Source organism: Mobula birostris, chromosome 22 (genome assembly GCF_030028105.1).
Source record: "Mobula birostris isolate sMobBir1 chromosome 22, sMobBir1.hap1, whole genome shotgun sequence".
Lineage (NCBI taxonomy): Eukaryota > Metazoa > Chordata > Chondrichthyes > Myliobatiformes > Myliobatidae > Mobula > Mobula birostris.
Genome location: NC_092391.1, coordinates 55,472,257 through 55,497,703, shown reverse-complemented (window position 1 = coordinate 55,497,703; position 25,447 = coordinate 55,472,257). Strand labels below are relative to the sequence as shown.

At 44.8% G+C, this 25,447-nt stretch overlaps 1 pseudogene; it reads right to left on the bottom strand.

The window, feature by feature from the left end:
• Positions 1-24,183, bottom strand: part of LOC140186102 (large ribosomal subunit protein uL11 pseudogene) — a 69,312-nt pseudogene extending 45,129 nt beyond the window's left edge.
• Between the last annotated feature and the right edge of the window lie 1,264 nt (positions 24,184-25,447).

Here is a 25,447-nt window from a genome sequence, read left to right as displayed (position 1 = left end):
TTCGCCCCTCATTCTTTTAAATACCAACAAGTAAAGGCCCAGAGCCATCAAGTGCTCCTCATACGATAAGCCTTTCTTTTGTGGAATTGTTCTTGTGAATCTCCGCTGAACCCACTCCAGAGGATTTGGTGTGCTGAAGATGCTGGTTCTGTTCCATATGTTCTGTGATGCCAGTGTGCTTTCAGACTTTGGGCTCAGTGGAACCAAATCCTCACCATCACCTTCTGCCCAACATTCCCCTGCCTGGTCCCACCATTGCTGGGCCTGGGGATCTTCTGATTTTACAGAAGATTAAAAGATTGGCCCAACACTGGGGGGTGTGACGAAAAACCAAGTTATCAGAAGATTGATACTAATGAGAGAGAGATAAGTGAGACAATGGAGAAACATTCAAAATGCTAATAAGAGAGATGAGAGAGATTAATGAGAAAGAAACACATTTCAGAATATTGACAGACCGGTTGCTTTGAACCTGAACTGTTTGAAGTTTGATGGACAGGCGATACCCCAGCAGGGGGATAAAAAGAACAGGTTCGCTAAGGCACGACACACACCACAAGATCACAAGATAACAAGACCCTGGAAGAGCGGTGTGCCCCCACAAGTTAGTTTCACTTTGAAGGTCTGGTCGCGGGAACCGACCATAGACGCACAGGGTGAAAAGGGTACGATCGGTGGGAACCTGGTGTGTGTGTCCGCCCTTGCCTGGGTGCCGGGTTCACCTTTGAAGAACGGTCGTATCCGGAACGAAGGGGTCACAGTCGGTGACCACAGAAGACATAAAGAGGGTTCGCCCAAAAGCTAACTGCGAAGAACATCAAAGGTCTGTTTGAATCAAAATTTCCATTCTCTCTCTCTCTCCAACGGCACAACAGCGATTACTGCGAATTGTACTAAGCTGAACTGAACTCTGCGTCACTTGAGACTGATCATTTTATCCCCAGACTGTGATAGAGCTTGGTTGATTCCTATCACCCTAGTTCTGTGTACATTTGGAAGGACAAACCAAGGTAGAACATACAGGGTTAATGGTAAGGCACTGAGGGGTGCAGTAGAACAGAGGGATCTGGGAATACAGATACAAAATTCCCTAAAAGTGGCATCACAGGTAGATAGGGTCGTAAAGAGAGCTTTTGGTACATTGGCCTTTATTAATCAAAGTATTGAGTATAAGAGCTGGAATGTTATGATGAGGATGTATAAGGCATTGGTGAGGCCGAATCTGGAGTATTGTGTTCAGTTTTGGTCACCAAATTACAGGAAGGATGTAATTAAGGTTGAAAGAGTGTAGAGAAGGTTTACAAGGATGTTGCCGGGACTTGAGAAACTCAGTTACAGAGAAAGGTTGAATAGGTTAGGACCTTATTCCCTGGAGCGTAGAAGAATGAGGGGAGATTTGATAGAGGTATATAAAATTATGATGGGTATTGATAGAGTGAATGCAAGCAGGCTTTTTCCACTGAGGCAAGGGGAGAAAAAAACCAGAGGACGTGGGTTAAGGGTGAGGGGGGAAAAGTTTAAAGGGAACATTAAGGGGGGCTTCTTCATACAGAGAGTGGTGGGAGTATGGAATGAGCTGCCAAACGAGGTGGTAAATGTGGGTTCTTATTTAACATTTAAGAATAAATTGGACAGATACATGGATGGGAGGTGTATGGAGGGATATGGTCCGTGTGCAGGTCAGTGGGACTAGGCAGAAAATGGTTCGGCACAGCCAAGAAGGGCCAAAAGGCCTGTTTCTGTGCTGTAGTTTCTATGGTTCTATGGTTCTATGTGTGTTTTATCATTGCTAACCTGTTGCATTTATATCCTTAAGATTAGAGTACTGTGTTACTTATTTCTTTAATAAAACTTTATTAATTTCTGTTAAACCAGACTCCAACACGTGGTCCATTTCTGCTGGTTTGGCAACCCAGTTACAGGGTACGTAACATAATTGGGGATCTCGTCTGCGATCTTGAACGTCAAATTTGGGACTGGGTAAATTGATTGGGTTAAAATTCCCAAAAGAAAGAAAGGGCAAACAGCAGAAATGGAGATTGAGGAATTTCTAAAGGCACCAACCTTGGAGGCATTAGAGGATGCCAGGAAATCAGAATTGGCAACTGTGGCCAAACGGTTGAATCTTTTTAAGGGAAAGTCGACAATGAGGAGAGCGGAGATGCACAGAGCTATCAATGAGCATTATGTATCTAAAGGTGTGTTTCCCCAAGGGGAGCTGGAGATGGTATCTATGGGAAAACCTGGTGGAGAAACAGTACAGCTGCAGATTGAAAAACTGAGACTCGAGCACGAGTTCCGGGTGAAACAGCTGGAACAAGGAGAGAGGGACAGGCAGTTAGAGCGAGAAGAGAGGGACAGAAAGTTAGAACGAGAAGCGAGAGAGAAACAGAGGGAAAGGGAATTTGAGCTGGAGAAGTTAAGGATGAGGCTAGCGCAGGGGCCCATGCCGATCCAAGGTGGAGGGTTCAGGGCGACCCAGGAGGTTAGGCTGCTTCCCCCATTTGAGGAGGCCGATGTTGATCGGTACTTTCTACATTTTGAAAAAGTCGCTGCAAGTCAGGACTGGCCGAGGGATAAGTGGGCTGTTTTGCTTCAGAGCGTACTTAAAGGAAAAAACTCAACAAGCTTACTCGGCTTTGTCCGCAGAAGATGCTGAGAGGTATGATGTGGTGAAAGAGGCCATACTCAGGATTTATGAGTTGGTCCCGGAGGCATACCGGCAGAGGTTCCGGAATGTGAGGAAGCAGTGGGGCGGCACGTATTTAGAGTTTGCCCGTGAGATGCAGACATATTGTGAGTGTTGGTGTGCCTCGAAAGAGGTCAATGGGGATTATGACAGACTGTTACAGCTAATACTGATTGAGCAGTTTAAAGGTTGTGTTCCTGAAGGTATGAGGCCCTATCTAGATGAGAAAGAGGCCGAAACCTTAGCCGCAACTGCTAAGTTAGTGGATGAATACGCGTTAACGCACAAAGTGAAGTTTACCCTGAGTAAAGGCTACCAGAAGGGTAGTCAGGAGGGCGGGGAGAGTCCGCCAGAAAAGTCAGAAAGTAAGCTGGGGACTAGTGAGAAGGATAAGGTAGACCGGGAGCAGTTTGGTAGGAAGTCTCCTGGGGTCGTATGCTATAATTGTGGGAAAGCTGATCACTTTGTGTCCAGGTGCTTTGCCCCAAAGAAGGAGACGGGGAAAGGAAAAACGACGGTTCCGACTGGCTGTATTGAGCTGGCAAACAAACCACTAGGGGAGAAGAGGTCTGATAAAGTTCAGGAAGGGTGCGAGAAGTTTATCTCGGCCGGATTGGTGTCAGGGAAAAGGGGGTTAAACCCGGTTCCAGTACGGATCTGGAGAGACACTGGAGCTTGTCAGTCATTGATCTTAAAGAGTGTGTTAGACTTTAGTTCAGAGACCCAGACTGGGGAGGTCAGGGTGATAAAAGGCATCGGGAAAGGGACTGAAGCAGTACCTTTGCACCAGATACACCTAAAAAGCGACTTAGTCTCCGGACCGGTCACGATAGGGGTGAAGCCTGAACTACCGATGAAAGACGTGGAGGTCTTACTCGGTAATGACCTCGCCGGCGGAAATGTGTTCTCAGCAGTAAAACTGACAAGCCAGCCTGCCAGCATTGAGGACCCACCCATGGACTCACAGGTTTATCCCGTTTGCGCAGTGACTTGGCGCATGTCCAGAAAGGCTGCCGAAGCGAATGTAGATTTAGCAGAGACGTTTTTACCAGCCTTGTACCAGGAGGGGTTAGAAAGTGAGAAGCAGCGTAGTGAAACGGAAGTTGAGGTAGATTTATCATTAGCAAGGAAGGAATTTATACAGGCACAGGAACGAGACAAGGAGCTGATGGTTTTGACGGAGACAGCTCTCTCCGAAGCAGCATTAAAAAGGGAGCCAGTGGGCTATTATGTGAAGGAGGGAATACTAAGGAGGAAATGGAGACCAAGTACAGTGCTCGCAGATGAGGAATGGGGGGTGGTGCACCAGCTGGTAGTACCGAAAATTTATGGGGATGAGATTTTTAACCTGGCCCACAAGATACCCCTCGGTGGACATTTTGGGGTGAGGAAGACAGTCGATAGAATCATGAAAGAGTTTTACTGGCCGCACAGGAGGAAGGATGCTATTGACTATTGTAAACCTGAGTTAACACAGTTACAGGCTACTGATATGCTAACAGCTTGCCACGATGAGCGAGCAGACCTAGTCGGTGTTATCATGATAATTAATGAGGCTAGGGTGCCACCTGATAAGGGGAAAACCCATTTTGGAAAGATAAGTGTGGTGCCGACCAGATGGGAGAACTCTATTGTTGTGGCCAGCTTTGCTGATGAGTTCTCTCACTTAACCCCTGAACAGAGCGAGCCGCTGATAAAGCTAATTAACCGGCACTCACACGTATGTCCGGATGTCCCGAGGCGATGCAAAGAGCCGGGACATGGTGTTGTTGTCACATCAGGTCAGCCTAGTGAGCAACACCCCTATAGGATGATTAATTCAGTGACAAAAGGGCTAAGGAACGCAGAAGCGTATAGTGACGATTTAGTGGTCTGGAGTGACACGTGGGAGGAGCACATTGTGGCAGTAGAGGAACTGTTTAAAAAGCTGGCTGAAGCCAGCCTGACAGTGAACCTTGCAAAAAGTGAATTCGGCCACGCAAAGGTCACTTATCTGGGATTTGTGGTAGGACAGGGGCAGCTGGCTCCGATGCAGGCTAAGGTGTAGGCTATCTCTGAAGTCCCCACCCCGAAAGACAAGCGAGCCCTGAGAAGGTTCTTGGGGATGGTGGGGTACTATCGGAAATTTTGCAAAAACTTTGCAGATATTACCCTCCCTCTTACTAAGCTCTTGCCAAAGAATGCGAAGTTTGTGTGGGACGACCTTTGTTATATTTGTCTGGGACGGAAACCACTGAGAATTTACAGTGATCAGAACCCATTAGTGTTTTTGGCCACTATGAAGGATAAAAACAAAAGGTTGCTAAGTTGGAGCCTGGTCTTAGAAGATATTAAAATAACACATATGAAAGGAACGGAAAATGTGATAGCTGACTGTCTGTCAAGGTGTTGACAACTTAAGGTTCTCTGTATTAGCCGAATAGGTGATGACTCTGTATATTAGTGTGTATCTAATAATGTATTCATGCCCATAATTTTTACCCTGGTAAAAATCCTGTGTGACGAAAAACCAAGTTATCAGAAGATTGATGCTAATGAGAGAGGGATAAGTGAGACAATGGAGAAACATTCAAAATGCTAATAAGAGAGATGAGAGAGATTAACGACAAAGAAACACATTTCAGAATATCGACAGACCGGTTGCTTTGAACCTGAACTGTTTGAAGTTTGATGGACAGGCGATACCCCAGCAGGGGGAAAAAAAGAACAGGTGTGCTAAGGCACGACACACCACGAGATCACGAGATAACGAGACTCTGGAAGAGCGGTGTGCCCCCACAAGTTGGTTTCACTTTGGAGGTCTGGTCGCGGGAACCGACCATAGATGCACAGGGTGAAAAGGGTACGATCGGTGGGAACCTGGTGTGTGTGTCCGCCCTTGCCTGGGTGCCGGGTTCACTGTGGAAGAACGGTCGTATCCGGAATGGAGGGGTCACAGTCGGTGACCACAGAAGACATAAAAAGGGTTCGCCCGAAAGCTAACTGCGAAGAACATCAAAGGTCTGTTTGAATCAAAATTTCCATTCTCTCTCCCTCTCCAATGGCACAACAGCAATTACTGCGAACTGTACTCAGCTGAACTGAACTCTGCGTCACTTGAGACTGATCATTTTACCCCTAGACTGCGATAGAGCTTGGTTGAATCCTATTACCCTAGTTCTGTGTACATGTGTGTTTTATCATTGCTAACCTGTTGCATTTATATCCTTACGATTAGAGTACTGTTTTACTTATTTCTTTAATAAAACTTTATTAGTTTCTGTTAAACCAGACTCCAACACGTGGTCCATTTCTGCTGGTTTGGCAACCCAGTCACGGGGTACGTAACAGGGGAAAGGACCTGCATTGTATGGTACTGTTCTATGCTCTGTGTTCTAAGCAATGATTTTTCCAAGATTCTGGTCTGACTTCATCATTTTGCCCTACGCAGCCTCTCTGTAGAACTTATCATTCTGCAGATCTTCTCAACCCATCCCATCACCTCCAACCGCTCCGAGTCATAACATCATAGAAAACTGTAGCACAGAAACAGGCCCTTCAGCCCATCTAGTCCATGCCAAACCATTTAAACTGCCCAGTTCCATCGACCTGCACCTGGACCATAGTCCTCCATACCCCTACTATCCATGTACCTATCCAAACTTCTGTTAAACGTTGAAATCGAGCTGGCATGCACCATTTGCGCTGGCAGCTCGTTCCACACTCTTACCGTCCTCTGAGTGAAAAGATTTCCCCTTATGTTTCCCTTAAACTTTTCACCTTTCACCCTTAACCCCTTGACCTCTGGTTGTAGTCCCACCCAACCTCAAAAGAAAAAGTCTGCTTGCGTTTACCATATCTATACCGCTCATTATTTTGTATACCTCTGTCAAATCTCTTCTCAATCTTCTATGTTCCAAGGAATGGAGTTCTAACCTATTCAATCTTTCCTCATAACTCAGGTCCTCCAGTCCCCGCAACATCCTTGTAAATTTTCTCTGTACTCTTCCGATTTTATTTGTATCTTTCCTGTCAGTAGGTGACCAAAACTGCACACAATACCCCAAATTAGGCCTCACCAATGTCTTATAGAACTTTGACATAACATTCCATCTCTTGTACTCAATACTTTATTCTTTGAATGCCAATGTACCACAAGTTTTCTTTCCAAAACTATTTACCTGTTTCTTAACTGGGTCTTAAGGTACTCCATCCAATGCTGTAGCTTTTCAATCTCGCTGTCAATTTCACATCCCGCTCCTGACACCAATATGTTGAGCATTCAACGAGGAAGCTCGTTGAATCAACAACTGGTTTATTGTGAGAAACACAAAACAGACCAGGCACCATGACCCGGAGAGTGAACCCAACCAGTCTCATACAGACGGGGGAGGTGACCATCACACACCCCGGTTACAGTCAAGGTGACCCACAAATACACAAGTGAGTAACTGTATAACCCAAGTTAAAATGTAACAATAAATGAACTGGAACTTCCCACCATAATCCCACAAAAACATTTTAACACGGGAACAAAAACAGGGTGGATCATTAGAAATGTGGGGCAGGGTGTCGGCCACATCCTCCCGGAGCGTCATGGTACATTTCTTATCAAAGTCTATATGTCATATACAACCCTGAGATTTGTCTTGCCACAGACAGCCATGAAACAAAGAAAAACATCAAGCCCCAAATGTGCAAAAAAAGAACAAATTGCGCAAACAGCAAAAAAAATAAGCAAGTCAAAAACACATAATGCAAAACACCAAATCACAAAGACATTAAAAGACATATTCAATTCAGTTCAATCCAACATCGCTTGCGTCTCTCGCTATCTGCAGGCTGCCGTGCCAGTCGGTCCCGACCAAAATTGCACAAAACAGCTAGAAATAAAAGTGTCCAGAAACCATTAAAAAAACATTATAATATGAATTACAGAGACCAGTCCACAAACCACATGGATTAAACGTTACCCAAGACCCATGGACTCTGGCACCATCCTCCAATAGCATCGAGCGAGAGGGAGAGAGAGACTGTTCACACATAAGCACCTTCCTCCTGGGGTGGGAGGGATGAAAAAGTGAGAGAGAGAGAGAGAGAGAGCGAGAGAGAGAGAGAGAGAGACAGAGAGAGAGACAGAGAGAGAAAGAGAGAGAGACAGAGGGAGAAGGACAGAGTGAGAGAGAGAGAGGCAAGTAGGTGTCAGTCCTGCTTTGTACATAGGCACCTTCCTCCTGGAGCAGCAGGCGAGGGATCTTTCACACACAGGTAGATGGCACTGAACACCTGTCTGCCTTTCCCTCTCATCCTTGTTGATTTCATTCTTCCTTGGCACTTTAGCTGGCGAGAAATGCAGTCGATCGTGGGCTTGCCCACCCTCCCCAGCCACCCCGTCACCAAGCTGTCTGAACTCCAGGCCATACGCTTCGCTCGAAGCTTCACCGAACTCCCTAGGAGACTGCAGAAGGCTAGTCTGAGACAGACTGAATTCTAGACCTCTTTCTGCACTTGGGTTCACTATCATCTATAGCTCTCTGGTTACAGAACTCGCGTTGTTCTGCTGAACATAGTGTGCATCCCTCGCCTGCCCTCCCTTCGCATGTCCCCCACACCCCTCCAGCAAATATCTGAAGTCATTCGAACACCTTGTCCTTGTTCCACACAACGCTCAGTGTGTGGTTCAACAGCACTGATAAGACAGGTTACCTCTCACCGACCGTGTTTGCTCGCCTTTCCTGGCCTGTGTTATTTGTTCTGCTGAAATTCCATGGCAGGACAGCTGTTTCCTGCGATGTCTGTTTATATTACACAGGCACACAGCAACATCAGATTTCCTGGTAAGATCTGAAAACAGAAAGCAAAGCCGAAAGGTGGTGGCGAAAGGGCATACAAGAGCAAGGTATACCAGCTAGTAGAGTGGTGTCGCAGCAACGAGCTGGCACTGAACATCACTAAGATCAAAGAATTGATTGTGGACTTCAGAAAGGGTAAGATGAGGAAACCCACTCCAGTCCTCATGGAGGGATCAGAAGTGGAGAGAGTGAGCAATTTCAAGTTCCTGGGAGTTAATATCTCTGAGGAACTATCCTGGGCCCAACATATCGATGCAGCTACAAAGAAGGCATGACAGCGGCTAAATTTCATTAGGAGTTTGAGGAGATTTGGTTTGTCACCAAAAACACTTGCAAATTTCTACAGATGGAACTATGGAGAGCATTCTGACTGGCTGCATCACCGTCTGGTATTTGAGGCTACTGCACAGGATCACAACAAGCTGCTGAGAGTTGTAAACTTAGTCAGCTCCATCATGGGCACTATCTTCCGTAGTATCCGGGACATCTTCAAGGAGTGATGTCTCAAAAGGGTGGCATCCGTCATTAAGGACCCCCATCACCCAGGTCATGCCCTCTTCTCATTGCTACCATCAGGAAGGAGGTACAGGAGCCTGAAGACACACACTCAATGATTCAGGAACAGCTTCTTCCCCTCTGCCATCCGATTTCTGAATGGACTTTGAACCCATGAGCACTACCTCACTACTTTTTTTTTATTTCTATTTGTTGCACTACTTATTTAGCTCAATTATTTAATATATATATACTTACTGTAATTTACACTTTTTCTCTCTATTATCAGGTTTTGCATTATAGTGCTGTTGCAAAGGTAACAGATTTCACGACATACGCCAGTGATATTAAACCAGATTCTGAAAGTGTTGTGTTATGATAAGTGAGTTTCGACCTAAAGGGGAAGAAACAGTTGGAGTCGCTCAGCACTTTCATGGAAGGGTGTCTGTTCAGTGTGTCAAAAATCTAACTCACAAACATTAGTGAAAATAGTGAAAAGGAAATTGCCAATGTGTACAGAGAGCTATCTACCAGAAAACACACTATAGCTACATACTATACTCAATGTGAACTCTTGGTAGTTCGATCTATCTCCTCTGCCGAGTGCGATCCGCCCTGTTTTTTCAGGCACAAGGATATATTACCCCAAGGTTAACTTAAGGCTACACATGAATTTGAATATGATACGTCCTGCAATGTAGCTACAATCATATTACAAAATCCACAGAAGTATCTGCCCTAAATAAAAAAAATATATACATATTTAAACATCCCCATGGAATATTTCACCATGTATGGCAGGAAAGGCACCACAAATCCAACCCATTAGGACCAAGACCACAGGACAACAAATTTTTTCAAAAGTGTTGCTTCATCAGAATTTTTTTTTGTTTATGATAGATTGCTTGAAGTTGAACACAAATATAACTTCAGACTATTTGTATCTGTAAGGGGTTTCTTCTTTTATGTTACTGCATAGTCTAATTAAAATGGCTTCTTTGTTATGTTAACTGCTGAGAAAGTCCTCCCGCTAGGAGATTGTTTGGATCATGTTACTGATAAAAGGATGAACAAACCAATTGGGATGGATGTTATTCTGTCTGTGTCTGTAAGTTAGTGTGATGCCCGGGTTTTTGTGCAGAAGGCGAGAGAAAGAGAGAGACAGAGGACAGACCAGGTGCTGTGAGTCCGCTAACAGGGTCAGACCCCGAGCAGGAGTCCGAGGTCCAGGGAGTTCAGCGAGGAGGGGAGACGGAGACGGACTTGTGTGGAGCGTCTGGTGGACCACCGTTTTTGGTCCCAGGCGGCTGGTCGAGGTGGTCTGAAGGGTCACAGGGTGAAGAAGGAGGGTCTTGAGTTCCAACTGTTTGTGCACGAAGAGATTGAACTTTGATAAGTGTGGCACCTTTTATTTTCCTTTTATATTTTATTCTCTATTAATTATATAGTTCCAGAAATATCTATAAACTGTAAATCATTTAATCGTATCTGGTGTATTGTCTGTTATTTGGGTGGGGTGGGGTACATCACACAGCACCCACACAAACTATTACCCAGTTTGGCGGGGCTGAGGGCTGTTTCCCTAGACAAAAGCGAGCCGAGAGACCCTGAGGCTGGCTGGAGGGGTGGGTGGCTACATATCACATAGAAATTTGGAGAAACAAGAAATTAACTTTTATTGAATATAATGTGTTAATTGCATTACAGTGCTGATGCCTTGCAATTGTTCAACTGAGCTAAAAATGTTTCATTGATGATTTTCATTTGTGCTGAGTGTCTGAGGCCTCACACTTAAGTATCCAACAATAATCAGCCAGCACTGATGGATTCCAGTTGCTCTGATACCGTTTCTCCATGACCACAGTGTCCTGGTGAAACCTTTCACAATGCTCGTCACCGACAGTGCCAAGATTGGCAGGGAGGAAGTCTAAATGGGAATGCAGAAAATGAATCTTTAGTGACGTGTTGCACTTCAAGGTTTTGTATGATTAAAGCATGTTGTCGACCAGCTGCACGTAGTTTGGTGCTCTGATGTTGGCAAGAAAATTTTCAGCAACATCCTTGAATGCCTTCCATGTGATTTTCTCCGGTCCCACTAGAAGTTCTTTGAATTGCCTGTCATTGATGACCTGTTTGATTTGTCGACCAACAAAAATGCCTTCCGTAGCCTTGGTATCAGTTGTTCTGATTTGAATTATGAATTGAAATAGCAAATATAGGTGATTTTTCAAAAAGTGGAGTGAAATAGAGGAATTTCATGGTGATTTTCCTACTCAGCAGCCCCAAATCCATAAGATATACGCAAAGATATTCAGGAAGCAAAATCTTTGTTGTCCAGTGTTATTAGAATATACCGGGGGGGGGGGAGGTGCCCACACTCAGCACATGACAGCAGAGTGACAAGGCAATGTTTGTATGTGTAAATGCACATTGTACGGAGTGCATTTAGCGAGCGCTCTCCATCACACGTTGGCTGCCCGTGCCTCTGTGGGAAAAATGATCACCACTGTTCAGAGAGAGAGGTTCTCTGTGAACTGGGCTGACTCCCCAGTGGTTCAGGATTCAAGACTGGTTATTGTTATTCTTCAGTAAAGGAGAATGATATAATTGTTACTCCGGATGCAATGCAGCACAAAATACACAATAAGATAAAGAACACAATATTAAAAAAACACTCAGTAAATATAAAATCAATCCCATAAAACACAGTGAGTGTACCAGTAACCTTTCTGTACATAGACAGATTGTACATAGTACATTAGGTGACGCTAGGAGGGATGGGTTAGTGGGTGGGGGTGTTGATCAGCCTTACTACTTGGGGAGCAACTGGGGGATAATCGGAGCAGTGAATGGTATGGGTTTCCTGATGCTCCATTACCTCCAAGAGGACCACAACCTTGTCATAGGGTTTGGAGGCTTGCATGCCTCAATGACCCAGACTCCTTGTTGGCTGGAGTCAGGGCTTTGTGTTTTGTCTCTTGGTAGGGTCACCCATGCCAAACAGGTCAAAGGATAGAGGCCAGACTACGAGTGGGCCACTGGTCCTCTGGGATCGGGGGTTCAGCTCAGGTCTAACAATCCTGACTGGTCAAACAAAACTGTTACGGAAACAGCAGTGAAGAATCCTTCTACATCTGAGTGTGATGGTATTCCTGAGTCTCCACCCAGGACTTGTATGAAAACTGAGAGGAAGCTGCTGATACGATGAAGGAAGCCCTGAACACCGCCAGAGATGGAGGCCCTTCATTGCTGCCCTAAACCCCAGCAACGCAACAGGCAGTAAAATGCGTTATCAATATTCAGTGTTCTAGACTCAAGCTTGTTTAATGCCATTTCCAGAGCACACGCATAGGAGAATGAAATAATTGTCACTCCGGATCCAAAAAAACACAATAAGATAAAGAACACAACAATAAAAAACACACTAAATATAAATAAATAAGATAGCTTATATACATAGATTGATTGTACAGTATGTCCATAAAATGACACTCGACACAGGAGTGTCTGTACGTTAGGCAACTCTGAACGGAAATAATAAAGTAGTGGTGGTTGGGGGTGTGGAGGGGTGGGTTAGTGGGTGGAGGTGTTGATCAGCCTTACTGCTGGGGGAAAGAAAGTAACTGTTTTTGAGTCTGGTGGTCCTGGTATGGATGCTATGTAGCCTCCTCCTTGATGGGAGCGGGACTAACAAACCATGAGCAGGGTGGGTGGGATCCTTCATGATGTTACTGACCCTTAACTGCCACCTTTCTGTATATATCTCACCTGGCAACCTCTCACTCAATGTTAGCAAGACATTGATGCTCTTGGCATATTTTGTTTTTTTTCGCATGGGAGGTGTTGATGTTTTTACTTCCATGGCTTTCTTGGTTCTGTGGCTATCTAGAGAAGAAGAATCTCAGAGTTGTATACTGCCTGCATACTTTGACAATAAATAAACCTTTGCTGAACCTTAGAAGCTTTGAAGGAACTGATTATTGATGTCAGGAGGAGGAATCTGGAGGGCCAAGAGCGAATCCTCATGGGGATCAGATTCAAGATCTAATATCCAAGATTATTTGTTGTCGTTCTTCAGTACCCGAGTGTAAAGGAGAACAAAATGATTGCTACTCCAGATCCAATGCAGCATATTAAACAAAAGATACACATAAAATCACAACAAATAACAAAAAAAGAGCCATAATAAATATACACTATAAAAGCAATCCAATAAAACACAATGTAGAAATAACTGTTAGAGTGTGGATGTATATCAAAGCTTTCTTCTTCCTCTTGTCAGGATTAAAATAAGCTGCAGAGAGCTGTAAACCTAGTCAGCAACATCACGGGCACTAGCCTCCCTAGTATCCAGAGAGCAGTGCATCAAAAAGGCGGCATCCATCATTAAAGACCCCATCACCCAGGTCATGCCCTGGTCTCATTGCTACCATCAGGGAGGAGGTACAGGAGCCTGAAGACACACACTCAGTGATTCAGGAACAGCTTCTACCCCTCTGCCATCTGATTTCTGAACGGACATTGAACCCATAAACACTACCTCACTACTTTTCAATTTCTGTTTTTGCACTCATTATTTAATGAACTATTTAATATATATATGCTTACTGTAATTCATGTCTTTTTCTATTATTATGCATTGTATTGGGCTGTTACTACAAAGGTAACACATTTCGATATATACCTGATTCTCACTCAAACCCATCACCCCTATTGGGGCATAGGCTGCTGATAGCAGCTTACCAGAGTTATAGAGTCATAGGAAAGTACAGCTCATCTAGTCCATGCCAAAACAATTTAAACTGCCTACTCCCATCAACCTGCACCGGGACCACAGCCCCCAACACCCTTATCATCCATGTACCTACCCAAACTTCTCTTAAATGTTGAAATCGAGCTCGTGTGCACCACTTGGCAGCTCATTCCACACTCTCACCACCATCTGAGTGAAGAAGTTTCCCCTCATGTTCCCATTAAACTTTACACCTTTCACCCTTAACCCATGACCTGTGGTTGCAGTCTCACCCAACCTCAGTAGAAAAAGCCTGCTTGCATTTACCCTATCTATACCCCTTATAATTTTGTAAACCTCTATCAAATCTCTTCTCAATCTTCTATATACCAGTTGTCTGTTCTGGGCCATTCAAGGCCAAGATCCTTCCTCTCCCAGGGATGAGACCTTCTGTTGGAGTTTCTGTGGCTCCGAGTTTTTACAGGACAGGGTTGCTACCCCCCTCCTTTCAAGTCCGGGCTTGGGACCGCCAGTGGCAGAGTTATATCAAAACTTTGGTTGACTGATGTTCCTGACAAGAAACTTTGAAACAGATGTCTAATAATCTAAAACTAGCACCATTATTAGGAGAGAGAGAAGTCGTTGTGTCTCTGTGCATTGCCATTACGTGCTGCTGTTCTGAGGTACTGTCTCTCGAACAGGACACGAATGAGGGCCATATTCTACTTCAGATGGCTCTGGTGTAGCATGGTGACGACTTGCTGGAAGCAAACAAAACTATAAATGACTGTATTAACTACACTTTTTCTCAATATGATCACTGCGATCAATGAATATTAACTTCCCTTTCCAAGGTGAGCTTTTGAACCGCCTGTATGACCTGGCATTTTTACGGTGTGAACTGCAGTTACAAAGGGTCAGGACAGTTGCTGCGTGGTGAGTACTCGCCAAATTGAGGCGGCGAGGCCTGGGTTCGAGAGCGAGGACCGACCTGAGGTTTGGCTGATTTAAGCGCTGGGCCAGATTGGAAAGGTTGGGGTGTCCGGGCTGAAGGCGTGGGATGGGCTCAGCGGACTGGGAGGATGACATCTACAGGAAGGCAGCACTGCAACGCTCCGTGGAGAGCAAAGGGCACGACGAGGCACAGAAGACGTCATGCAACCAAGGAAGACTGTGTTGTGACGCTCATTTGTACCACTGGACCCGGACTTCTGAGGTCAAGAGAGTGGAACGGTTTTTCCACCTTAAAAACTCTCCCGCGTGGGTTTCCTGTCATTGTCGGACACGATGGACAACTGACGCGACATCTTTCACTGTCCTGCTGCCACAAAACATCAAATATCTCATCATAGCAGTTGGTGCCTCATCTTCCAGCACCAGTAAGCACTGACTGGGGTTCAATTCCCACTGCTTTATGTAAGGAGTTTGCACACTTACCCCGTGACCATATGGGTTCCCTCCCACATTCCAAAAGACGTTGTGGTGAGAGTCAGTAAGCTGTGGGCACGCCATGATGACGTCTTAAGTGTGGAGACACTTGCGGGCTGGGCTGTTGACGCAAACGACACGTTTTGCTCAATGTTTCAAAGTACTCATGACACATAGATCTAATCTTATCTTGATACTGCAGTGATAATAAACCTGATTCTGATACAGACTGTGTGCAGGCTGATGGAGTTAATTAACTTGGCACCATGATCAGTACTGACATGATGGGCTGAAGGGCCTCTTCTTGTTATGTACTGTTCCTGCCCTGTGCTGAATGATGGATAAACATTAGCTGTGATACAAGGATGCATTCCTGGTAGCACCTTGGGATATGTTACATCATCTGGAAGGTCACATATGGTCCTGCTTCAAGTGCAAGTTTAATTATCATTCACCCTTACACATGCAGACAGCTAAACAAGGATGTAATGCTGAGGCTCTATAAAGCACTGGTGAGGGCTCGCTTGGAGTATAGTGAGCAGTTTTGGGCCCCTTATCTAAGAAAGGATGTGCTGACATTGGAGAGGGTTCAAAGGAGGTTCATGAAAGTGTTTCAAAGGCTTGTCATGGGGCTTGTAATGAGGAGTGATTGATGGCTCTGGCCTGTACTCACTGGAATTCAGGAGAATGAGGAGGATCTTATTGAAACCTATTGAATGTTGAAAGGTCTCAAAAGAGTAGATTGAGGAGAGGATGTTTCCTGTGGTGGAGGAGTCTAAGACCAGGGGACACAGCCCCAGAATAGAGGGATATCTATTTAGAATGGAGATGAGGTAGAATTTCTTTCACCAGAGAGTGGTGAATCTGTGGAATTCGTTGCCACAGGCAGCTGTGGAGGCCAAGTCATTGAGTATATTTAAGGCAGAGGGTGATAGATTCTTGATTGCTCAGGGCATGAAGGGATATGGGGAGGAGATTGGTGCTGAGAGGCAACTGGATCAGCCATGATGAAATAGCGGAGCAAACATGTCAGGCCAAATGGCCTAATTCTGCTTCTATATCTTATGGTTTTATGGTTTTATTGCCAGTATGTGACACAAACCAGAACTGCTTGTGGTTCAGTACCAAGCATAAAACCCAGGACAATGCCATAACAGACAACACAATAGCAACCAACAATTCACAAGACAAGTGCAAACATTCACAAGCCATCAACAATTAGCACAAACTTCAATAATCAAACTCAAATAAACATGAACATATGAACAGATTTAATAATTATCAACAGAACAAGGAGGGTTTAGGAAAAACCATTTATCGGATGTTGTGCACGGACAGTTAGAGTACAACACCTGAGTGAGCTTTGTTGAGAAGCTGCATAGCTACAGGAAAGAAGCTTCAGAGATGACATGTAGTCATGGCGCTGATCGACTTGTAGTGTCTCTCTGATGGCAATTTGGTGAGTAGGTGACTACTAGGGTGGGTGGAGCCAGCAGTCATTTTTCCAGCTCTATTCTTTACTCTGACGATGAACAGGTAGTTGACAGCTATTGATCCTCTCTGCTGAGTGGACCAGTTGCTGTAACCTGGACTCGGCGAGGGAGGAGGCGGCAGGAAACCAAACAGCGATAGAGGTGGTCACAATACTCTCAGTGATGGCTGACCATGGATGTTATGTCCATGCACTGATACGCAAGCCAGGGCAGTACAATGTAGGGAGCAGGATGTTGCCCGTGCAGCAGGCTCCCTGTCTCCACACAGCGGATGATTCCAAAGAATGGCAGAGCTGATAGAATTTGGCACCAGTGGCATTGCGGGAGTTGCCAGTCAGCATCGAACTCAATGTCGGGCTGATTTAGGGACTCCACTCCAGACTTTCCCTTTGGGGTTCACTCCCAAAGCCTTCCCCTTGAGTGGTTATAGCCACAAGGCAGCAGAGGTTTGAGAGCAGAGTTTTTCTTCTCCTAGATCAGCTGCAAAATATGACTGACCAGCCCCACCTGCCCAAAGTGACTGGTTTTTAGGCGCCAGTAACCCGCCTTTGACCCTTCTCCTGTCAGTAGAAACAGTTCCGCTGGGCTTAGTAGTTAAGCCACATGTGAAGGCCAGGAACTGGACTTGGTTGTCAGAGGCTATTTGAGATGCATGCCATTGGGAGCATTTAATAGGTAGTGGGAGCTTATCCCCATTATCATCCCCAGATATGACAACCTTAAGGAACACCATGTGATCAATTAACCAACACACATAGAAACATAGAAAATAGGTGCAGGAGTAGGCCATTCGGCCCTTCGAGCCTGCACCACCATTCAGTACGATCATGGCTGATCATCCAACTCAGAACCCCGCACCAGCCTTCCCTCCATACCCTCTGATCCCCCTAGCCACAAGGGCCATATCTAACTCCCTCTTAAATATAGCCAATGAACTGGCCTCAACTGTTTCCTGTGGCAGGGAATTCCACAGATTCACCACTCTCTGTGTGAAGAAGTTTTTCCTAATCTCAGTCCTAAAAGGCTTCCCCTTTATCCTCAAACTGTGACCCCTCGTTCTGGACTTCCCCAACATCGGGAACAACCTTCCTGCATCTAGCCTGTCCAATCCCTTTAGGATCTTATACGTTTCAATCAGATCCTCCCTCAATCTTCTAAATTCTAACGAGTACAAGCCCAGTTCATCCAGTCTTTCTTCATATGAAAGTCCTGCCATCCCAGGAATCAATCTGGTGAACCTTCTTTGTACTCCCTCTATGGCAAGGATGTCTTTCCTCAGATTAGGAGACCAAAACTGCACACAATACTCCAGGTGTGGTCTCACCAAGGCCTTGCACAACTGCAGTAGTACCTCCCTGCTCCTGTACTCGAATCCTCTCGCTATAAATGCCAGCATACCATTTGCCTTTTTCACCGCCTGCTGTACCTGCATGCCCACTTTCAATGACTGGTGTATAATGACACCCAGGTCTCGTTGCACCTCTCCTTTTCCTAATCGGCTACCATTCAGATAATAATCTGGTTTTCCTATTTTTGCCACCAAAGTGGATAACTTCACATTTATCCACATTAAATTGCATCTGCCATGAATTTGCCCACTCACCCAACCTATCCAAGTCACCCTGCATCCTCTTAGCATCCTCCTCACAGCTAACACTGCCGCCCAGCTTCGTGTCATCCGCAAACTTGGAGATGCTGCATTTAATTCCCTCATCCAAGTCATTAATATATATTATAAACAACTGGGGTCCCAGCACTGAGCCTTGCGGTACCCCACTAGTCACTGCCTGCCATTCTGAAAAGGTCCTGTTTATTCCCACTCTTTGCTTCCTTGTCTGCTAACCAATTCTCTATCCACATCAATACCTTACCCCCAATACCGTGTGCTTTAAGTTTGCACACTAATCTCCTGTGTGGGACCTTGTCAAAAGCCTTTTGAAAATCCAAATATACCACATCCACTGGTTCTCCCATATCCACTCTACTAGTTACATCCTCAAAAAATTCTATGAGATTCGTCAGACATGATTTTCCTTTCACAAATCCATGCTGACTTTGTCCGATGATTTCACCACTTTCCAAATGTGCTGTTATCACATCTTTGATAACTGGCTCTAGCAGTTTCCCCACCACTGATGTTAGGCTAAACGGTCTATAATTCCCCGGTTTCTCTCTCCCTCCTTTTTTAAAAAGTGGGGTTACATTAGCCACCCTCCAATCCTCAGGAACTAGTCCAGAATCTAAAGAGTTTTGAAAAATTATCACTAATGCATCCATTATTTCTTGGGCTACTTCCTTAAGCACTCTGGGATGCAGAGCATCTGGCCCTGGGGATTTATCTGCCTTTAATCCCTTCAATTTACTTAACACCACTTCCCTACTAACATGTATTTCGCTCAGTTCCTCCATCTCACTGGACCCTCTGTCCCCTACTATTTCTGGAAGATTATTTATGTCCTCCTTCGTGAAGACAGAACCAAAGTAATTATTCAACTGGTCTGCCATGTCCTTGCTCCCCATAATCAATTCACCTGTTTCTATCTGTAGGGGACCTACATTTGTCTTTACCAGTCTTTTCCTTTTTACATATCTATAAAAGCTTTTACAGTCAGTTCTTATGTTCCCTGCCAGTTTTCTCTCATAATTTTTTTTCCCCTTCCTAATTAAGCCCTTTGTCCTCCTCTGCTGAACTCTGAATTTCTCCCAGTCCTCAGGTGAGCCACTTTTTCTGGCTAATTTGTATGCTTCCTCTTTGGAATTGATACTATCCCTAACTTCCCTTGTCAGCCACGGGTGCACTACCTTCCTTGATTTATTCTTTTGCCAAACTGGGATGAACAATTGTTGTAGTTCATCCATGCAACCTTTAAATGCTTGCCATTGCATATCCACCGTCAATCCTTTAAGTGTCATTTGCCAGTCTATCTTAGCTAATTCACGTCTCATACCTTCAAAGTTACCCCTCTTTAAGTTCAGAACCTTTGTTTCTGAATTAATATTTCACTCTCCATCTTAATGAAGAATTCCACCATATTATGGTCACTCTTACCCAAGGGGCCTCTGACGACAAGATTGCTAATTAACCCTTCCTCATTGCTCAAAACCCAGTCCAGAATAGCCTGCTCTCTAGTTGGTTCCTCGACATGTTGGTTCAAAAAACCATCCCGCATACATTCCAAGAAATCCTCTTCCTCAGCACCTTTACCAATTTGGTTTACCCAATCTACATGTAGATTGAAGTCACCCATTATAACTGCTGTTCCTTTATTGCACACATTTCTAATTTCCTGTTTAATACCATCCCCGACCTCACTACTACTGTTAGGTGGCCTGTACACAACTCCCACCAGCGTTTTCTGCCCCTTAGTGTTACGCAGCTCTACCCATATCGATTCCACATCTTCCCGGCTTATGTCCTTCCTTTCTATTGCGTTAATCTCCTCTTTAACCTGCAACACCACCCCACCTCCTTTTCTTTCATGTCTATCCCTCCTGAATATTGAATATCCCTGAACGTTGAGCTCCCATCCTTGGTCACCCTGGAGCCACGTCTCTGTGATCTCAACTATATCATAATCATTAATAACAATCTGCACTTTCAATTCAACCACCTTGTTACGAATGCTCCTTGCATTGACACACAAAGCCTTCAGGCGCGTTTTTACAACTCTCTTAGCCCTTATACAATTATGTTGAAAAATGGCCCTTTTTAATGCTTGCCCTGGATTTGTCGGCCTGCCACTTTTACTTTTCTCCTTACTACTTTTTGCTTCTACCCTCACTTTACACCCCTCTGTCTCTCTGCACTGGTTCCCATCCCCCTGTTGTGAACTAACGTCCTCTCACCTAGCCTCTTTAATTTGATTCCCACCCCCCAACCATTCTAGTTTAAAGTCACCTCAGTAGCCCTCGCTAATCTCCCTGCCAGGATATTGGTCCCCCTAGGATTCAAGTGTAACCCATCCTTTTTGTACAGGTCACGCCCGCACCAAACGAGGTCCCAATGATCCAAAAACTTGAATCCCTGCCTCCTGCTCCAATCCCTCAGCCACGCATTTATCCTCCACCTCATCGCATTCCTACTCTCACTGTCCGTGGCACAGGCAGTAATCCCGAGATTACTACCTTTGCGGTCCTTTTTCTCAATTCCCTTCCTAGCTCCCTATATTCTCCTTTCAGGACCTCTTCCCTTTTCCTACCTATGTCATTGGTACCTATATGTACCACGACCTCTGGCTCCTCACCTTCCCACTTCAGGATATCTTGGACACGATCAGAAATATCGCGGACCCTGGCACCAGGGAGGCAAACTACCATCCGGGTCTCTGGACTGCGTCCACAGAATCGCCTATCTGACCCCCTTACTATCGAGTCCCCTATCACAACTGCCCTCCTCTTCCTTGCCCTACCCTTCTGAGCTACAGGGCCAGACTCTGTGCCGGAGGCACGGCCACTGTCGCTTCCCCCGGGTAAGCTGTCCCCCCCCAACAGTACTCAAACAGGAGTACCTATTGTTTTTTGGTAATTATGCGAGGGAGTATTCTGGAGTTATGTGAATATTGCAGATAGAAATGAACGAGTCTTAATGTAATTTGTGAATTGCAAGCACTAATCAGCTTGAAGTTAAAAGTACATCTTTGCAAACACTGCCCAAGTTATCAGAATCGGAACTAGAATCAGGTTTAATATCACGGGCATATGTCATGAAATCACTTGTTTTGCAGCAGCAGTACAAAGCAATACAGGTGCACGTTTCTTTATCCGAAATTCTGAAATCCAAAAAGCTCCGAAAACTGAGGTTTTTTTGCCAACAGCTGACGTCACTCAGGTGTGACGTGGCAGCACTAGCAGAGGCCGCCAGACGTCAGTTGTGGCTCAGCGCTCGTACTGGTTACACGTGCATTTGCTGTTCGCTGATATTTTGTGCTCACTGTTGACTTTGTGTTTAATTTCACTGTGAAAATGTCAAAAAGAGCTGCAGATAGCCCTATGGGCAACAATGAGAAAAAGAGAAGGAAGCATCTATCATTATCAATAACTTAGAAAGTGGAGTTATTGCAGAAGCTTGATCGTGGTGTGTCCGTGCGGCGACTTACTGAAGAAAATAGTGTCGGAACTACCACTGTATGTGATTTAAATAAACAGAAAGACAAGTTACTGAAGTTTTATAGTGACAGTGACAGTGATGTTCTACATTAATTCCAATAAGTCACTTACCATGTGTTTGATTTGGTTCGTTCGAAGCTGTATATTTTTATGTTTTGTTGAATGCTTTTGTTGGAAATAAAATTTCTTCTTGTCATTATTCCCTTAACAATACAGTATAACAATCATTTACATAGCATTTACATTGTATTAGGTATTACAAGTAATCTAGAGATGATTTAAAGTATATGGGAGGATGTGTGTAGGTTTGACGCGCCACCGGGTCCTAAAGTCCACTGCACTGAGACAGGTTAGATAAGGGACTTGGGCATACATGTTTTTTGGTATTGGGGGGGGGGGGGCGGGTCTGAAATCCGAAAAATTCTGAATTCCAAAATGCAACTGGCCCCAAGGATTTCGGATAAGGGATTGTGGACCTGTACATGATAATAAAAACTGTGAATTACAGTGAGAAGTATATATGTATATATTAGTTATATTAAAAAAATAGTGGGTTCAATGTCCATTCAGAAATCTGAAGGCGGAGAGGAAGAAACTGTTTCTGAATCGTTCAGAGTGTGCTTCTTCTCTGATGGTAGCAATAAGAAGGCATGACTTGGGTGATGGGACATCAGTCCCTGAAGATGTCCTGGATACTTTGGAGGCCAGTACCCATGGTGGAGCTGACCGAGTTTACAACTTTCTGCAACTTATTTCGATCCTGTACAGTAGCCCCTCCCGATAGCAGATGGTGAAGCAACCAGTTAGAACGCTGTCTATGGTATATCTGTAGAAATTAGCAGGTGTCTTTGGTGACAGACCAAGTCTCCTCAAACTCCTGACCAAATACAGCCTTCTTTGCAACTGTATTGATATGTTGGTTAGATCCTCAGAGATGTTGATACCCAGGAACTTGAAATGGTTCACTCTCTCCCACCCAGGAATTTGAAATTACAGACTGAATTCGAGCTGGCAAACCAGACTGATGTTGACACTTAGGGTATCAATCAGATAGATTAGATTAGATTAGATTATGAGGACACTCAGTCCTCATTTATTGCCATTTAGAAATGCATGCATTAAAAAATGATACAATGTTCCTCCAGAAAGATATCACAGAAACACAGGACAAACCAAGATTAAAACTGACAAAACCACATAATTATAACGTATAGTTACAACAGTGCAAAGCAATACTGTAATTTGATAAAGAGCAGACCATGGGCATGGTAAAAAAAAGTCCCAAGTCCCGATAGCCTCATCATCTCACGCAGACGGTGAAGGGAGAAACTCTTCCTGCCATGAACCTCCAAGCGCTGCAAACTTGCCGATGCAGCACCATTGGAATCACCCGACCACAGCGGACTCTGAGTCCGTCCGAAAACTTAGAGCCTCTGACCAGCCCCTTCAACACAGCCTCTCCGAGCACCATCCTCCGCCGAGCGCTTCAACCCTGCCCTGGCCGCCGAGCAACAAGCAACGCCGAGGACTCAGGACCTTCTCCTCCGGAGATTCTGTAGCAGCAGCAGCGAAGCAGGCATTTCAGAAGTTTCACCAGATGTTCCTCTGTGCTCTCACGTCCGTCTCCATCAAATCAGGATTGTGTACGGCACCCTACTTGACAAATAACAGACGTCACCACCGGAGTGGCTGCTGTGAGCTGCATCGCGCCGCCATCTTCTCCTCCTGAGCTGTGGGTTATCAATAATATCTGCGTGTTATCAATAATTGGGACATTTATGTACTCAGTCAGTACATTAATTTTGAGTGTTTGGGATCCCTGTCCTGGGAAGCTTTCAGACCATCTGTGTGAATTACTTTGTCCCAGCAAAAGTGTTTGAACATTTAGAGGTGTCTGCCACTGTAGATATCTAATTCAAAGGAAGCATTGTCAACTCAAACTATTGATGTCATTGAAATTGTATTGAATCACCTGCTGTTACCTTTGATCCTAAGGGCATGAAAACGTGGTGTACCTTTGGGATGCGAGCCTCTACTGAGGGTGTCTCCAGAATGATGCCTGCCTGCTGTGATGAATAAAGACTTCCATATCACAAGCTTCGCTTTGTTGACTTTGGTCACAGTCACAACACATGCACCTTTGGACCGTAGAAGGATACCCACGTGGTCACGGGAAGAACATACAAACTCCTCACAGATAGCAGTGGGAAATGAACCCAGATCACTGGACCTGTAATAATGTTTTGCTAACCGCTATGTTACCTTGCTGCCCCAGTGTTTAGTTACTGGCAGCCAACGGTGGCCGATGACTGCATAAACTGGCATCTTCAAATCGCCTGTTGAAAGGCAGTATTCTTCTTTGAAGGAGGATTCCACCTCACAGCTTGACACTTCAGCTCTTCCCGACATGGTTCCAGCCCCTCTATTTTGTGTTGCTGTATTGTTGCCGTTGCCCAGGGGAGGAGATGCTGGAGGCTGCCTGGGAGAGAACAGAGGTCTTTGTAGGCACGTTGGGTCTGGCCCCTCCCATTGGTGCTGCCCTCCAGTGTTCATTCAGTGGAAGGACAAGTTGGACCAGGGCTACTTCACATCAATCTGCAGTCATGCCACTCAGGGACCATCGGCTATATTATTTTCCTTTGTGACTGTTTGTTTTCTGCAATTGTAACCATATATGCTATTTGTGCTGTGTGCTGTTGGTAATGTGTTTTGCACCTTGGCCCCCAAGGAACACTGTTTCATTTGGCTATATTCGTGTATGGTTGAATGACAATTAAATTTGATGAGAGGTTGCTGTCCCTAGAATTTAGGTTGTAAGAACTCTGTTCCTTTGCCCGAAACAACACAAGGTTGAGAAAAGTGAGCTCCTCCACCGGCTGCCTTCCACTTCAAGCCTCTCCGAGAGCTGGGATTCCCCTCACAGGGACAGACCCACCATCCAAGAATCTCAAGGAGAAGCCAACCAGACGCCAAAGGATCTCCCAAGTACTTATGGCCAGTTAGGAGCTTGCAGCCAATCGGAAGCTCAGCTCCAATCAGCCCTGAGCCAGCAGGAGCTCACAACTACCCAGAAGCTCACAGTCAATCAGTTCAGAACCAAACAGAAGCTAACAACTTAACAAACTAACTGTGCTTTTTGGAATAATTCCTCAAAATATCCACGGTATCTCTTTGTCTGACCAACATGTTATTGCATTTGTTACACTGATAGCTAGGAGGGCCATTTTGTTGAAGTGGAAGGATACATCAGCTCCCACTTTGTCACAATGGTTCTCTCAAGTGATGCTATGTCTTAGTTTGGAGAAAATTAGAAGTCAAACCTTTGAACCTTTATTTGATTTTGAGAAAAGATGGGGTTCACTTGCTCGTTACTATCATTTGAGTTAATTGATAAATTTCCTCCATGATCTAATTGTAAATTTTTGGTATTTTGTTTTCTTGCTGGCGGTTTGATGTTTATCTTTAGAAGTTTTTTGAGTGATGCGTGGCTCCGGGGTTGAAGACCTGATGGTTTTTTTTTCTCACTTTTCTTTGCTTTAGTAGGTTTTTTTTTCTTTTTTTTTTGTCACCAAAATTTTTTCAATCTTTAAAACAATGTTTTTTTTTTCTTGAGACATTGTAAGTGTTGCCAACTTCGATGTACTCGTGTTAGTTTTGGATAATAATAATAAAA